The 16,908-nt window shown below is 45.1% G+C and overlaps 1 protein-coding gene and 1 long non-coding RNA gene across 3 annotated transcripts in view; both read right to left on the bottom strand.

Annotated features, from left to right (window-relative positions):
* The window catches only part of SHISA5 (shisa family member 5), a 108,789-nt gene that overhangs the window by 22,753 nt on the left and 69,128 nt on the right, over positions 1 to 16,908 (bottom strand). The gene's annotated exons all lie outside the window — the stretch shown is intronic.
* LOC120638026 lies at positions 512 to 16,169 on the bottom strand. Its single transcript, XR_005659476.1, has 3 exons — positions 15,916 to 16,169; positions 6,807 to 6,836; positions 512 to 576 (listed from the first exon to the last, which is right to left on the bottom strand). It is a non-coding gene; the product is annotated as an uncharacterized LOC120638026 (long non-coding RNA).

Genomic DNA, 16,908 nt, shown 5'->3' with positions numbered 1-16,908 from the left:
ATGCTCTCGGGAAAATCGGTAATGGAGCAGAGGGCGATGCAGGGCTGCAAACTGGATGTGACCTTAACGCACGACCCATTTCTAGGATGCCATCTATTCAATATGGCCAATCCCTACATTTGATTCTAACCACGTTCTCTGTCATCAAAACCCTTCTCAAAACAAGCCATACAAGCTAAAGGTCAAATGCCACCACCTTGTGTAAAAGAGTGAATTGGAAACTGAGCAGCAGTTTGCTACACCCTCTTAGGAATGGTTGGGTTTGGAGAAGTAAAGAAATGCCAAAAAAAAAAATCACTCTGTTGGAAAGAAACTAGCCAACACAGGGCTAAAGCAAAGCACAAAAGTGAAAGGAACATTTTCCTTGAAGTGCATGTTTTTCTCCTCCAACCACATTTTCCATTAGCCAACTTTGTTCTTAACAATAAAAGAGGGGGGGATAACCCCACATTCAGCTGGTGCAAAACATGCAAGGGAGGTTAAATGAGAAAAATCAGTTAGTCAAGGTTTACCTGTAATGACCATAGAACCACTGCTCCTTTTAATCTCTCTCTTGTACCACCCTGACCTTGACCTCTGCATAAGTGATAAAGGGAGAATGGAGATTAGAGAGGAATGATCAGATCCTTTCTTATTTTGAAAATGGGGCAGGGGTGGGAGAGTGGGGAAGGGCAGAAGAAAGGTTCCTGAGAATGAAGATCAGCATGGGTATGTGTGTGTGTGTGGCGGGGAGGGGGGAATGGAAAATGTCTCTCCGTTAATGTTTTGCTACTCCTTGAGGCTCACCACAGATAAATTTCACATCCAAAAGTTGGAGTGAGAGGCTAAAAAATATGGAACTAAATACCAAAATGGAATGGTCCTGGAAGAAAAAAAGATAAAAAAAATTATTGTGAACAAAAATGCAAAAATGTTTTATTTGCCAATCCCTTCTAGCACAGGGGATGTGATCTCAAAGTACCTTTCCCACAGGACTCATTACTTTTCAGAAGGGGTAATAAATGTTTCACTGCCTGATATAAACATTGTCCTCCAATGCTTCTGTCAAGCACTGTCAATGCCCGGCTTGTCTGGCAGAGGGTATCACAACAAGCCATCCCATCTGGCACGCCAGCCTCTGGCCCCGGCTCAGACCCGACTTCCAAGTAAGTGCCAAGTGGCTTCACCTAACACTCCTGAGACCCAGCCAGCCATCCTGGGCCCCCTGCCACCATCCTCTGCCGCCTGAGACACTGGCCACAATGGCTCGAATCCAGAAGCCAAAGCTGCCTTGCAAAGGAGGCTCCTTCAGGGAAGTCACTTCAGACGATGAATCGATAACATTAAGCGTCTGCAATGTGGGAAGCACTGAACTAAGAGATGGGGAGGATATACGGCTATTGATTCAGCCCGGCTCTATGGCGCACAGGGGCTCATAAAGACGCCCTTGTGGAATTAGAGTGCATCAAAAGTTGCCAGTTTCATAATTTGCCCTTGATTCGAAAGCCAGGGCCATAGCTCAGCTGACCTGAAGCCATAGCAGGTCCATCTAGCTGACCTCTATGATCCTGCAGCTTCTCTCCCAAGTTGCTTCTCCCTCTCTCCACTGCCGTTTTCAGCTTTCCGTCAGCGAGTTCATCCCAATGCTCCTCTGCCCCCTCTTCAACCTCACTTCCTCCAACCCACTTCTTCAAGGATAAGTGGAATTACTTATTCCCCTGGCGAGGCACTGAATTTTAAGGCTGTGGCTGGGCCCCTTTCCACACAACCTAGAACAATGGTTGCCCCACCATGCCTTCAGTGTAGCACCGTCCCTATCAAAACCCCTGTAAAGAAAACCCTTTGAATGGCAGTGGTGAGCATTAATGAGAGCCTGAGTTCCTGGAGCAGCAATTCAAAATAGCAAAACTTGAAGAAATAATTTGTAGGTTCTTGATAAAAAGAAGATCCGGACCCTCTGAGGTAAAATCACTGTCCTTTCAAGTTTAAATGAAGCCAGCAAGTCAAGTGACTGGAGAACAAATAGATGGCTATTTCCTTCTTAGCTCCACAGCTGCTTTCTTCCAAAACTGCTCCGGATGCAGTTTTAGCCCCAAGTCACACTGAGCTGGAGTGGAGAAAGGCCTTGTCGGGTTACATCCCTGCCTCCTCTCAGAAACTCCAAGCTCCAAAGGGGTCAGGCCTTCTACACATCCCAGTTCCAAAAGAATCCAGGCATATGACACATAGAGCATCGTTTCTTCCCTTTCCAGAACTGAAAACTTTCAACATGAAAGAGATTTTCGAGGACATTCTGAAAGAAAATCTGTCTCTTATTAAAGAACTCATTTTTAAGAGTCCAGAAGGAATCCAATCTTCAAATCAAGGGCATGGCACACTGGAAGGTTAGTAGAGCCAAGTCAAGATTCCATCATCCACCACTGTTAATGGGCCCATAACCCATATCTGTATCTGGGGCCCAGTGCTTCTTGTAAACATGGGAATGGGGATGTGTGGTAGGGCCTTCCTTGGTTTCAGACCACCTGTTGTTGGGTCTGAACTATTGGGGGTCAGGAGAAAGCCAAGCCCTCCCGCACCCCCTCCCCAGACACACACATTGGCCTCACACTAACATAGGGACATTCTAGACCTCATAATTTCCATACGCAGCACTATCTATATATTTATATTGATGCCTGTTTACTTGTTTTGATGTCTCTCTCCCTACTTCTAGACTGTAAGCCTGGTGTGGGAAGGAACTGTCCCTAATGCTGAACTGTACTTTGTAAGCGCTCAATAAATATGACTGAATGAATGAATGACTCACATGATTACCGCTGCTATCTCCAACTCCATCCCCGGCATCTCCAAGTCTGGTGCTTTCTGATCACAGCTTCCTAACCTGCCACCTCACCCACATCCCCTCACCACCCTACTGCAACCTCCAATGTTGGGCTTCTTTCCACCTGTCCCAACCCAGAGGGCCTCCCAAATAATCCTCCGCTAGCCCAGAGGTCCCTACCTTCAACAATGCCCTCTTCGCTAAACAGTGATGTGCCTCCATCATTCTTTCCCTGCCAACCCCAATCCTAGATGACTCCACAATCCATTTCTACCACCTGTATAGCTGACAGGTTTGAGGGGAAGGCCAGAAGTCACACTGACCCTCTGCCACTACAAATTCACCCTCTCCAACTAAAACTCTGCCCTGCCATCAGTACAAGACTACTCCTCCCCTCATTGACGCATTTGCCTATAAGCCCACCCAAATATTCCGAATCTTTTAATTCCCTCTTGAAACTTCCAGAGCCTCCTCCCACTCAACCCTATTTCTCAACTACTTTGTTGATAAACTAAAAGTCATCAGACATGAATTATCCCAAGTGCCCCCCCCAGCCCACCCCACCACCTTGCTTTATTAACACTCTTCTACCCTCCCAACTCTCTCTCAAGAAGAGGTTTCATACATGCTCTTAAAATCTACCTTATAGCTGGGCCAAGGACCTCAGTTCTTCTCACCTCCTTTAGATTACTTGCTCCAATCCTCCTCCCCCTCTCACTTCTACCTTCAATTTTTCACTCTTCTCTGGCTCCTTCCCTTTTGCTTTCAAGCAAGCCCAAGTCTTCCCCAAACTGAAAAGACCATCCCTGAATCTGCTACATCCTCCAGCTATTGCCCCATCTCTCTACTTCCCTTCCTGCCCAATCAACTGCCATCATCTTCTCCTGCACCAATTCTTTTCTTGATCCCCTGCTGCTGTTTTTCTTTTTTTTCACTCTATATAGATTTGCTTCCAGCTAAATACAATTGGCTCTAGCCTGTACTAATCCTCCTCAACCTCTAGGCTACTTTTGACATTACTGATCACTTCCTCTGCAGCCTTGATTTGAACCATAGAATACTCTCCTTGGTCTCTTCTTACCTCTGCAACCAGTGTTTTTAGTTCCCTTTGCTGGCTTTTCATCCTCTCCTGACTTTTTAACCATGGGTGGCTTGCAAGGACTTGTTCTGGGTCTACTCCATCTGACTCTGCCCTCACCCTCTCGGGTGAGTTTACCTGCTCACATGATTGCAACTACCCTCTCTGGGTAAATGACTCAAATCTACCCCACCAATCCTAACTTCTCATCTGTTTTGCAGTCCCACATTTTCCTGCCTCTGGGACATATTCACCTGGATGACATCCTGACCTCTTAAATTCAATATATCCCAAATCAAACTCATCTTCCCTCCTAAATTTTCTCCTCCTTTCTCATCCTTGTGAACATCATCGCCATCCTCCTTGCCCATCTTCCTCCATATCATACGGAAATACCTTACCATTGGCCCCAAGGCTTTTTCCCTCTTATCTAGCATCCCTCTTCCCCCGCTATTCCCTAGCTCACATTCTTTGCTCCTCCCCAGCACTCCTTCTAATAATACCTCACTCTAGCCTCTCCTGTTGACCCCTTGTTCCTGCTAGCACCCTGGGCCTGGGACTCCCTCCCTGAAATCTGCCAGACTTCAGTCCTATCTCCGTATTCCTCATAAAATCTCAGCTTCTTCAGGAAGCTTCCCCTGATTAATTCCCAACAGTCCGAGTTATCTCAACCCAACAGACACCGCTAGCACATACAAATACATGGAGATTTATTATTTTAATAGTATTTATTAAGCATTTACTATGTGCTAGGCACTGTACTAAGTGGCTGGGGTAGATACAAGATAATCAAGTTGGATTCAGTCCCCATCCCACATGGGGCTCACAGTCTTAATCCCCATTTTACAGATGAGGGAAATGAGCCACAGCAGGGAATTTAAATGACTTGCCCAAGGTCACACAGCAGATAGTCAAGGGTACAATCAGTTTGCTTTATTCTATTTCATCCTGGAATAATCACTCTTCTACCTCTATGATCCTTTTTCTTCTTACTGCTCCCAGTATTGTAAATGATTGTGTATGTCTGTGCACACAGTTACCATCAGAGTGTAAGATCCTTGTGGAAACTCCTTTGCTTCTGTTTTACTTTCCCAAGTGTTTAGTACAATGTGTTGCACTCAATAAGTTCCCAATCAGTATCAACACTAATACTGTCCTAGAACCTCATTTCCTTGGTGTCATCTTGGACTCATCGGGCATTTACCACCCACATTCAGTTGGTTTCTAAATCCTGGTGATTCTTCTAAGATCTGCCCTTTCCTATCTATCTTTTTGACCCCCATTCTGGGACAAGCCCTTCCCACCTCACAGCTGGTTTGCTGTTTAAAGACTCCTTCCAAAACTCCCAGCCTCTAATCTCTCTCCTTTTCAGCCTATCCTGCACATAGTTACAGATAATCCTTATTTAAAACATTGCAACATACCACCTCCCTCCAACAAAAACTGATCTACCACCTCTTGCCTTGAACCAAAACTCCTGACCACTGGCTTCAAGTCTCTCCACCAGTTGTCTCCCTCTTACCTATCTGAGCCACCTGGTGAGCTGAGGAAAGTGGTGGGATTACTTGAAGACAGCTTTTCTCACTGCATCAGTCAGTAACCATGGGCCAGCATAAGCCTGCAGTTTGGGTGGTCAGCTGGAGCATCAGAGATCAGGGGTGGGATTGGGATAGAGGTCAACGACCAATGCTCCATTTCCTTAATCTTTTCCCTTAGATGCTCCTTGGACTCAGAACCCCCTTCAGGCCACGTGTCCACTCAGCCTACAGACTCAAAACAGAATGAGCCCTGATGGAAGGAGAAGCCCATTTTCTGTGGGCCAGGAAGGCAATAAATGCACTGGGCACCCTCGCTGCATTCATATCATGCCAAGGTCTCAGGTGCTTTAGTGCATGCATAGTGCATTTGAATATGGGTTGTTATATGAGCTGCAAGACAGCTGTGCATGCACAAGTCCACTGCTGTAAATGAGGATGAAGCTCCTTTCAGGTCCCTCAGTTCCACCTCATTCTCCCACGGTAACATTCTTCTGTCAAGAGTGAAGCTCCATTCTACTCTTAATGAATTCATACTCTTGCACAGATTTGTTGGGTTTCACAACCCAAGGAGCACTAATATGGGGGTGCTATACACAAGGTCACACAGCTCAGATGGCACCCAAACTCCCAGATAGTCTATGGAGGATGGCTAAGTGCTATTCTGAACCAAAGGACCACTCTTGACCTGGCTGATCCCCAGGCCACGATTCCAATCAATCTTTTTGATCTACACAATCTTGAGTGCTTATTGTGTGCAGAGCACTGTACTAAGTGCTTGAAAGAGTACAATATAACAGAGTCGACAAACACATTCCCTGCCCCAAAGGAGCTAACAGTCTAAACAGATGGGCTCATCAATATGGGTGGACCACCTGACCAGCACAGTGCCCCGTTCACCCTGATTCAGTCAGGAGGGCGGGATATGGCTCCCCAGACCACGGCCATCCTGTCCACTGGCTGGCAGAGAAGAGGCGAAGGCAGGAGGGCAGACACTACAAATCGACTCAACCCAAGAACTAAACATAGCTAAACATAAGCACAAGGAGCTGGGGTGGCAGATGGTGAAAGAATGGACTGAAAATGGGAAAAGAATCTGTTCTTTGGTCAAGATGCAACATGTCAACATGCCACCAGCTGCCCTGAATAAAAGACCTGATGTTTTGATTCCTTGATAAACCTCTGGAGAACCTAACAGAATCTAGGTGCTTTCTGAAGGAACACGATGGAGAGCATCAGGAATACGAAAGATAAGTTAGAAGGTGCATGGAAAGTTGTGATGCAGTTTTTTTTTCCTTTCCACAGGACAGAGCAGACAGTCAAAATAACCTCAGAAAGATGCTCCCAATCCATAACGTAACACATGCTGCAAACACAGACAGGTGCGACTTACAGTTAGGGGGAGTTGTGAAGCAGGACTCCTCTGGCCAAAGACAGGAAGGAGAAAATTCAAGTTTTAATTAGTGTGACAAAAATAGCTCTTGTATTATACCAGGAGCACCACTGATTAGCCCATATGATATGCACAGACTGCATATTTTGAATAGCAAATCAAACCTGACTTCCCTTTTCAAACATGACACAATAAAAAAAGATCAAATTAAACCATCATAAGGAAAAGTCATTTATTTACAAACCACAAACATGCAACCTAGAGAGAAGCAGCATGGCCTAGTGGAAAGAGCCCGGACCTGGGAGTCAGAGGACCTGGGTTTTAATCCCAACTTTGCCCCTTGCCCACTGTGTGACCTTGGGCAAGTAACTTCTCTGTTCTTTAGTTTCCTCATCTGTACAATGGGGATTAAATCCTATTCCCTCCTGTTTAGATTTTGAGCTCCATGTGGGACAGGGACTCTGTCCAACCTCCTTATTTTGCATCTACCCCAGGCTCAGTATAGTGTTAGGCACATAGTAAAGGCTTAGAAAGCATCAACATGATTATCACCATCATTATTATTGGTTTTTCCAGGACTAGGTTATGCTGATTGTCAGAGGTTATTTCTAGAATTCTATAAAAGATTAAAATATTTAAGCTTTCCTACTAGCTTTCATTTCACCAAAAATAAAAAGGGAGGCTAGAAGAATGGAATCCAAACATTTCTATATGAAAGCTCACGTTTCAGTTGACGATAATTCAAAAAGAACTTATGGCTTCACTCACAGAAAGAACTTCCAACTTAGAGACCCGGCACAATTAAAAGAAGTAATTGTCTATTGACATTCTGTTATTCAGAAGATCTGCTACTTTCTCTTGATGGCTTAAATCAAAGTGTCGGCTGCTAATGATCATGTCTGAATTGTTTGTGTAAACCCCATCTATTTCCTATGTTATGAGACGCAAAAAATTTTCCTATCCGCCCACCCGAAGCGTCGTGATCACAGTGACTATGGTAGGTTTCAACTCACAATACTTTAGTTGTGATTTCTCAGTTCAAGAAAAAAAATTCCAAGCTGCCTGTACTCATCTTTCTTCCGTTTATTTAAAGAAAACTTTTAAACCTTAGTCTGAAAAACAGCCAGCCTACAGTAAAGGTAAGGATGAGCTGAGAACAGGCAATTGAGACTTTTAAACTTACTTTTGATTTAAACAACTTCTGAGTGCCAAGAAAAAGGAGGAGGGAGGGTGTGGCTGGGGGGATAGGGGACAGGAAGACAACCATATTAAACTGGTCGACTAAAATTTCATCTACTGAGATTTTAGTTGGAGGAAGGAAAGTTGAGTTTTCTTAAGAAGACTAGCCAGGAAAAGACTAAGGTAGAGATGAGAGAGTAAAGCACAATCTCATCCTCTCCCTATAGGGTTAATAAATCACAGGGGCTCTCAATTTCAGACTCATTTTAAAATCATCTTCCCGATCATCTTTCCTCCAAGTTTTTAATCAATCAATGATATGTACTGAGAGCTTACTGGGTGCAGAGCACTGGACTCAGAGCTGTAGAGAGTACCACACAACAGAATTGCTAGACACGAACCCCGCCCATAAGGAGCTGACAGTCTAGTGGAGGAGCTTAAGTTTAAGTGTTTTTTGATTACCTCAAAGATAACACCACCACATTTCCCCCAACAAGAACACCCAGGCACTTCAGAGTTTGAAACCTCCCTTGGTCCTTCCTAATCTCTTTGATTTCATCTACTTGTTTCGATCTCTTTTTCCTTATCCTCTCGCGATTTTCTTCCCCCAGCTTTGGTTCCCTTCGGACTAAGACAGCATTTTGCTCCCCATTGAAAAGGCCACATCAACATGTAATGCTGACCTAACAGTTGCTCCTTCCTCATCAAGAGGGCTGACTTTGTTCTATTAGCTTCCAATGAGCTCTCTCAAAGTATCCCTCACTGAAGTCTATTATGAGCCCTCCTGAATTCTTACATAGCAATGTCAGGGGATGGAAGGAGAGGCAATGGGGGAAATTGTCCCTCTGAAATCAGAGCTGTGGGGATGCAATTATTTGCTTTGTCCCCACTGCTTCTGGGGCAGGTAGGCAGTCAGGCAGCCATAACTACCCTACCTTGTCCGTTCGCGCCAGCCAGAAGCTGAAGCCCACAAAATAATCTTGCCTCAATGTGGGCAGGGGCAGGCCAGGTCCCCAATAAACTCTCTGTGTCACCAGGGCCCAAGTGGGTCTGGTACCCTTCCTTCCTGGGCTCTAGTTCCACAGTGGGAACCTACCTCAACCACTTTGGCTCTGAGGTTGCAAAAGAGGTCTGCTTGGTTCTCCACTCCCTGGGCAGCAAATGGCTTGATTCCAGCTTGTCCTCACCCCCTAACTCCCCTATTTGAACCTGAAGATAACAATAATCATTATGTCATCTGTTAAGCGCTTACTATGTGTCAAGCATTGTACTAAGCACTGGGATAGATGCAATCAAATTGGGCTAGACACAGTCCCTGTCCCACTTGGGGCTCACAGTTTCAATCCTCATTTTACAGATGAGGTAACTGAGGCACCAAGAAGTACAGTGACTTGCCCAAAGTCACGGAGCAGACAAAAGTGGTGGAGCCGAGATTAGAACTCATGACCTCCTGACTGCCAGGCCATGCTCTTATCCACTATGCCATTCTGCTTCTCATAAAGAACACATAAGTGAATCTTGCTGATCTGGTCCTGCCTCTGTTCCTCTGCACCCTTAATGGCCTCGGTATTTGGTAAGCGCTTACTATGTGCCAAGCCCCATACTAAGCACTGGGGTAGACACAAGATCATCAGCTTGAACACAGTCCCTGTTCCACGTGGGGCTCACAGATTCTCCACAGTCCCTATGCCCATTTTCCTGTCAACACCCCTCTCTAGTTCTCTTTTCTTTCTCTTATCTGCATCTCTTATCTGGGCTGTGGTCTCTGACTGCATTAGCAGGAGGAAGAGTACTGACTGTGTACCCACTGGGTACAATGTATTACACTAAGCACAGGGCAGGAAGGTGCAAACCCAGCAGGTGCACAGATTCTCTGCCCACAAGGAGCCTACATTCTAATTGGGGAGACAGATACGTGTCTATAAAGAGAGCAATCAAAATAAATTTCTGAAAGAACAACTGTATGTCTATGCATATATATTTGATCAATATTGATTGATCAGTGGAAGGTATTGAACACTTACTGAGTGCTCAATACTGTACTAAGTGCTTGGGAGAGTCAAGAGAAGCAAGACACATGTTCTCTGCCCTTAATGAGCCTGCAATCTAGTGGGACAGACAAAAATTAGTTACAAACAGGGGAGGAGGAAGAAGTACATAACAGGTAGGAGGACAAATAGATCAGGATTAAATGTACAGATGAACATATACAAAAATACAAATAAGTGAAAATACCTAAGTGCCAAGCACAGGAATGAAATACCTAAATGGTAAATGTAGGTGTTGGGTTGACGCAACTGGGGTGATGTGAATTAACTTTGGTGGCGGGGGTCGGGGTGCTTCCTGGAGGTGGAGGGATTTTTATGAAGATTTTTTATGGGATTTCAAAGATGGGAAAAGCTGTGGTCCAGAAGATTTGGTGAAGGGAGTTTCAAGCTGAAGGAACACCAACAGCAGAGGGTTCAGTCAGGAGAGTTGAGAATAAGAAGCAGCATGGCCTAGTGGATAGAGCCCAGGCCTGCAAGTCAGAAGGACCTGGATTCTAATCCTGGCTCCGCCACTTGTCTGCTGCCTGACCTTGGGCAAGTCACTTAAATTCCCTGTGTCTCAGTTCCCTAATTGTGAAATGGGGATTAAGATTGTGAGCCCCATGTGGGACACAGACTGTGTCCAACCTGATTAGCTTGTATCTACCCCAACGCTTAATATAATGCTTGGCACATAGTAAGCACTTAACGAATGCCATAAAAAAATAGATACAGGTAGAAAGTGAACATGGAGGAGGTTGCCAGTTGAGGAGTAGCAGGTGAAGAGATAGGGAGGATTGACTGAAGGCTTTCAAGTTAATGGTAAAGGGTTTCTGCTTCATGCAGAGGGGCATTTTTGAGAAGTGGAGAGAGGTGTGGCCAGCGATGCTTCAAAATGATGATCTGTGCAGCAATGTGTAGCATAAAGTGAAGGAAGGAGGTGAGCTAGGAGGCTGGTACAATAGTATGACTACAGTTTAGAGGAGGGTAATAGCAGTTTGGGTGGAGAGGAAGGAGCAAATTCAGGAAATGTTATGGAAGGAGAACTGGCAAGATTTAGCAGTTGATTGATTGAGACCTCAAAGATGGTGATGGGTCAGGATTGAAGTCAAAAGTTACAGGCTACTGACGGAACTCCCTCTCTTGAGCCTTTCCCCTCTCCGTTCCATACTTCACTCTGCTGCCTGGATTGTTACTCTTAAACATCATTTCAAGCATGTCTCCTCAAAATCCTCCAATGTTTGCCCATCCCTCTCCGCATCAAGCAGAAACTCCTGACCATTGTTTTAGGGCAGTCGATCTGTTCATTCCATTACTTATCCTCACTTCTCTCCCACTACAAATCAGCCTGCACAGTTCAGCCCCTTTAATGCCAACCTACTTTCACTGTGCCTTGCTCTAGTCTCTCACTGCTGACCTCTTGCTCACATCCTCCCTCCTACTTCACATCCAGCAGACAACTACGCTCTCCTTCACTGTTTTTCTAAAATGACATCTCCTCCAGGTAGGCCTTCCCTGATTAATTTCTCATCTCCCCCCTGCCCACCACCACCTTCCTAACTGCGGCTTCAACACTTGAGTCACCAATGCCCTTGATTACTCACCCCACCCCCTCCCCAGCACTCATGTACATATTATTAAACTCTGTTATTTCCTTCAATCTGTCCTTTATTTTAAGGTCTGTCTCCCCCACCAGATTGTAAAACCCTTGAGGGCAGGGATCATATCTACTGACTCTATTGTACTCTCCCAAATACTTAATACGGTGTTTCACACACAGTCAGCACTCAATGAATGCTACTGATTGGTGTGATCGGCCAAGATGGGAAAGTTAGGAGAAGCAGGTTTGGAGGGAAGGTGGGAGGTTCAGTCTTAGACGGATTGTGTTTGAGGTGTCAGTGTGGGACAGGATTGTGTTTGAGGTGTTGGTGTCAGTGTGGAGATGTCCAGGAGGTAAGAGGGAACATGGGATTATACATCAGATGAGAACTAGGAGTTAGAGAGGTAGATTTGGGAGGCAGTCGCATAGAGGCGGTAGCTGAAGCCCTGTAAAGCCGATGAGCTTCCTGAGAAAGTATAGAATGAAAAGAGTAGAGGTCCCCAAATGGAGCCTTGTGGGACATCCACAGTTCAGTAGGGGTGGATGAGAGGTGGAAGAAGAATCAGGTGAGGTAGGAGCCAAGTGAGTACAATTTTAGTGAGACTATGGCTTGAAAATATTTTGAGAAGGAAGGGCTGGTCCAGAGTCGAATGTGGCAGAAAAGTCACGGAGGATTCGAACAGAAGAGAGTCTGTTCAAATTTAATCACTGGTGACCTTGGAGACTTCTGGCTCAGTGGAATGAACGGGTCAAAAGCATAATTGTAGTAGGTCAAGAAGAGAGTTGATGGAACTAAGGCAGCAGTTGCTGCAGCATGGAGTAGTGGATAGAGCATGGGCCTGGAAGTCAGAAGGTCATGAGTTCTAATCTCAGCTCTGCCACTTGTCTGCTGTGTGACCCTGGGCAATTCACATCTCTGTGCCTCAGATACCTCATCTGTAAAATGGGGATTGAGACTGTGAACCCCACATGGGACATGGACTGTGTCCAACTTGATTTGCTTGTATCCACCTCAGCGCTTAGTACAGTGCCTGGCACATAGTAAGCACTTACCAAATACCATCATTATTACAAGTCATCCAAGGAGTTTAGCCAGGTTTGGGAGCATGTTCGGAGGCTATGGGGAAGGAACCATTGGGGGGGGGGGGGGCGGGGGGGCGGGTGTTGAAGCTAGCGATAAGGGAGAGGAAGAGAGTGGGAGCAAATGTTCTTAAGAGGTAAGAGGGCATGAGGTCAGAGGGTACAGGTAGAGGGGATAAATGAAGAGATCAAAAGGGCTATCTCCTCTTGCAAAAGAGCCAGCCTTTGTTTCCTGGGTGGGTGCCTCTGGCTGCCTCTCTAGGTGCCTCTGGGGCTGTGTGTGGTGTCTCAGGGTGCAGCTCTGGTTGCGTCTCTCTTTCCTGTTCCTCCCCTTCACCCCAAGATCAAAATGAAAAGTTGTCATCTCTGATTCCTGCCTAACACCACAAGTTTTTCCCCTCAAATCAACCTCCTTCAGCTAACCACTACTGCCAATAATAATGCATCCTTTTTCCTCTTTTCCCTTGTATCTTGACTCGCCTGTCTGTGGACTTCTCTAATTCCCTCTAGAGTATTTTGGGGGAATTCAGTCAGCAGAGATCTTTTTTAAAAATGGTAGTTATGCACTTATAGGACAGGCACTGTACTAAGCGCTGGAGCAGATAAACTAATCGGTTTGGACACATCCATGTCCCACAGGGGGATCACAGTCTTAATCTCCATTTTACATATGAGATAACTGAGGCATAGAGAAGTTAAGTGACTTGCCCAAGGTCACACAGCAGGCACTCTTCAAATAGCTAGCAAATCCTTCTGGCTAGCTTAATCCTTTGGTGACTCAAACCCTTTATTATCCTTGTAATGCATCATTCCACTCCTGGGTCCATCACCATCACAGACTGAAGTAGTAGGTAGTGCTCTGAATATGCTATGCTGAAAAGAAATAATTTTAGCTGTGGTTAGTCATGCTGACCTTCAAAATTAGCAAGGGTGGGAGATGTTCTTTAAGATGATATTGCTTCTTGGCTAGGACTTCTCAGTTACTAATAGCACCAAATCAGAATGTCATTCTGAAACACACTTTTTTGGTACTACTGAGCCCTGGAGTTATTTACAGCCATACTGCCTTTGCCCACTTAATCTAGTCATCCTGAAAAGTGAGAAGAGGAGGGTGGGGAAAGAGAGATTTTTACGCACCCACGTAGAGGGGGAGAGAGGTGGGAAGAAATGTTCTATTTGGACTTTGAGCCCCATTTTTTTTTTTATGATACTTGTTAGATGCTTACTGTGTGTCAGGCACAGTTATAAATGCTGGGGTAAATACAAATTAATCAAGGTGGACACAATCCCTTTCCCACATGAGTTTCACAGCCTAAGTAGGAGGGAGAACAGGTATTGATTCCTCATTTGGCATGGGGAAAGTGAGGGGCAGAGAAGTGAAGTGACTTGCCCAGAGTCACACAGCAGGCAAGTGGTGGAGCCAGGATGAGAACTCAGGTCCTCTGGCTCCCAGGCCCATGCTTTATTCACTAGGCCATGCTGTTTCCCACTTGTGACAGGGCACACTGTCCCACCTGATTGAATTGTACCTACCCCAGTGCTTACAACAGTGCTTGTGCCTGACACACAGTAAGCGCTTTAACAGATACCACTTAAAAAAGGGGCGGGGGGGGGGGGGGGGGAGAAGGAGAGGAGAGAAGGGGAGAAAGAGAGAAACAGAGAAAGAGACATGGAGGTGACATAATGTGGATCTTCCACTCAAGGCAGCCACAGTAAAGGTCTCCACTATGCTCCAGAGCTGACACCCCCATTACCGTGGGCTATTCCCCTGAGATTTCCAATGCAGGCACCTCAGTGTGCTGTTTCCCCACACCACAGGGCGGAAGTCGCAGCGGCAGCAGAGGCAGCCATGACTGGAGAGTTGAAGCGGCTTCAGCTATCTCTTCTCCTTTCTCTGCTAACTTGTCCTGGGCCCTCGGTCTTCATCAGGAGCAGGACCAGGCCCATGGCCACACACAGAATTGTAGGGGATTCTGCTGGCTATGTGGGTGGCAGAATAGGAGCCAGAAATTTGGTCCCATCCAAAGTAATGCGGGACACTCAGCCATGTTAACTTCTTCCAGCCTAAACCCCGCCGCTATCAACAGTTAGGGTGCACCTCTAAGTAAAGCACTGTACTCCTTCTAGACTGTGGTTCCCTGTCGTGGGCGGGGACATGACTACCAACTCTGTTATACTGTATTCTCCCAAGTGCTTAGTACAGTGCTCTGCACACAGTAAGCGCTCAAACAGGATTGATTGCAAGGGGGACTTGAGCAAAAGGCACTGTCCCTGCCCTTGAGGAACTTACTACTCTCTGCCTATTGACCTGGTTGATTCCCTTCCTACTGCTAGGATTGGCTCTAGGTCTGGCATCTACGCCAGTGACTGCCTCTGAGACCACAGGTTTAGACTGAGCTAAGGGAAAAAAAAAATCTATTTCCTGTATTGATTATTCTCCTTTTGCAAGGAATTTTTGTGGTTCTTTTGTCATGACCTTTTTTTTTTGCTTTTGCTTTGAAACATAAAATATAGTTTAAAACATTGCAAAAAGGGGAAAAATGGAATTTCATATAAACTCAGGACGTAGCTAGGTTCAGACTAGATCACTCTGACCTAAACCATGCCCGGAGTATATCACCGAAACACTGTCCTCATATTCAGTGGGAACTTATGCCAGACAAATACTGATAGTATTTATTAAGCATTTACTGTGTGCAGAGAACTGTAATAATAGTATTTATTAATACAAGTCCCCCCACCCCCACCTTAATGGGGCACCCTAAAAGTTCAATGCTGATAAGTTTCATTCCTGAAAGAACAAATCCATGAAAATTGTGCTGCTGTATACCCTGTAATTTTTAGTAGTCCAAATGGAATTTACCAAACAAAAGCTACGCTTCAGGTACTAGTTGATACATGTGCACCTTATTCAAGAGGATATCCGTTGCTACTAGGAAAGAAGTTGAAACTAAATGTATCCATTTCTTCGAAGTACTGACCTAAGTTAGATAGCATTTCTATACTCAATACTGAGTCCTTTAAGAAACCACAAAAGATGACATTATTACATTAAACTTGGAGAAATTACTTTGCCACTCAAAATTTGAGTTTTTTACATTTCTACTAATCATGCTACATTTTTTTTTAAGAAGAGTAACCCTCAAGGCATATTATTCACAATAGAGACATGCCGCTACACATAACAGCCCCCACAACATGCGCACACACACACCAATCTTACCCCATTTTAAATTTTTTCTTAAAGGTGCCGATACACCCTATTCCCTTAAACTCTTCTTTTTCCAATAAGCGGGAGCTGGTTCACTCTCTTTCCCTCTCTAGTGGAAAAGAGATTGAACAGTATCTCTTAAAATGTCTCAAATGCTAAAGACCACGGTTTGATTCGGTGAATTCTCTGGTTGTTCTGCTTGTAATGACATCAGCAGAAAAAATCAAGCAAGCTTCTCTGGACACACCTCTGAATAGCTCAGGAAATCCTCTTAAAGGCACAGTACATTCTAATTCTGAGGCTAAGCAAATTAGTGCAGAGATCCAAAATGCCGGAAACAGCTTTGTTCAATAAATCCACTTCAAAAAAAAAAACAACACATAATTATATCTGCTGGAGTCTTTCAATGTTGACTATACTTTTGAACCCACAAGTCACAACATTTAACTCAAATTTCAGTATGGGGAGGAAGAACTGCCTTCTAGTCCCAAACCAGACTGGAGTCAGACTTAAACCCCATGGGATGCAGGACTGTGAGTCAAGTAAACAAAATTCAGATTTTGCAGGGCTCTGCCCATTTCTACTTCACACACACCCGTTCCTCCAGCTCCTCTAGACTGTAAGCTTGTTGGGGGGAGGGAAGATGTCTGTTATATTGTACTCTTCCAAACGTTTAGTACAGTGCTCTGCACACAGTAAGCAGACTGTAAGTCTGTCAAAGGGCAGGGACTGTCTCTGTTACCGATTTGTACATTCTAAGCGCTTAGTACAGTGCTCTGCACATAGTAAGTGCTCAATAAATACTATTGAATGAATACCATTAAATGACTCCTATACCCCTCTCACTGCCTCCCCCCCCCTTTTTTTTTTTTTTTAAATGAACTGCTACCCTGCTGGGGGTGAGAAGTTGTTGATGCTGTTATTAGCTCTATTCCCCATCCCCATCATCCAGCAGTTCGTTGGTCAGCGGTGGTCAGAGAGCCAGGGACACAAACATGGGGGAGA

The sequence above is a fragment of the Ornithorhynchus anatinus genome, chromosome X1 (assembly GCF_004115215.2).
Source record: "Ornithorhynchus anatinus isolate Pmale09 chromosome X1, mOrnAna1.pri.v4, whole genome shotgun sequence".
Classification (NCBI taxonomy): domain Eukaryota; kingdom Metazoa; phylum Chordata; class Mammalia; order Monotremata; family Ornithorhynchidae; genus Ornithorhynchus; species Ornithorhynchus anatinus.
Note: the sequence above shows the minus strand (reverse complement) of the source record. Positions and strands in the feature narration are given on the sequence as shown.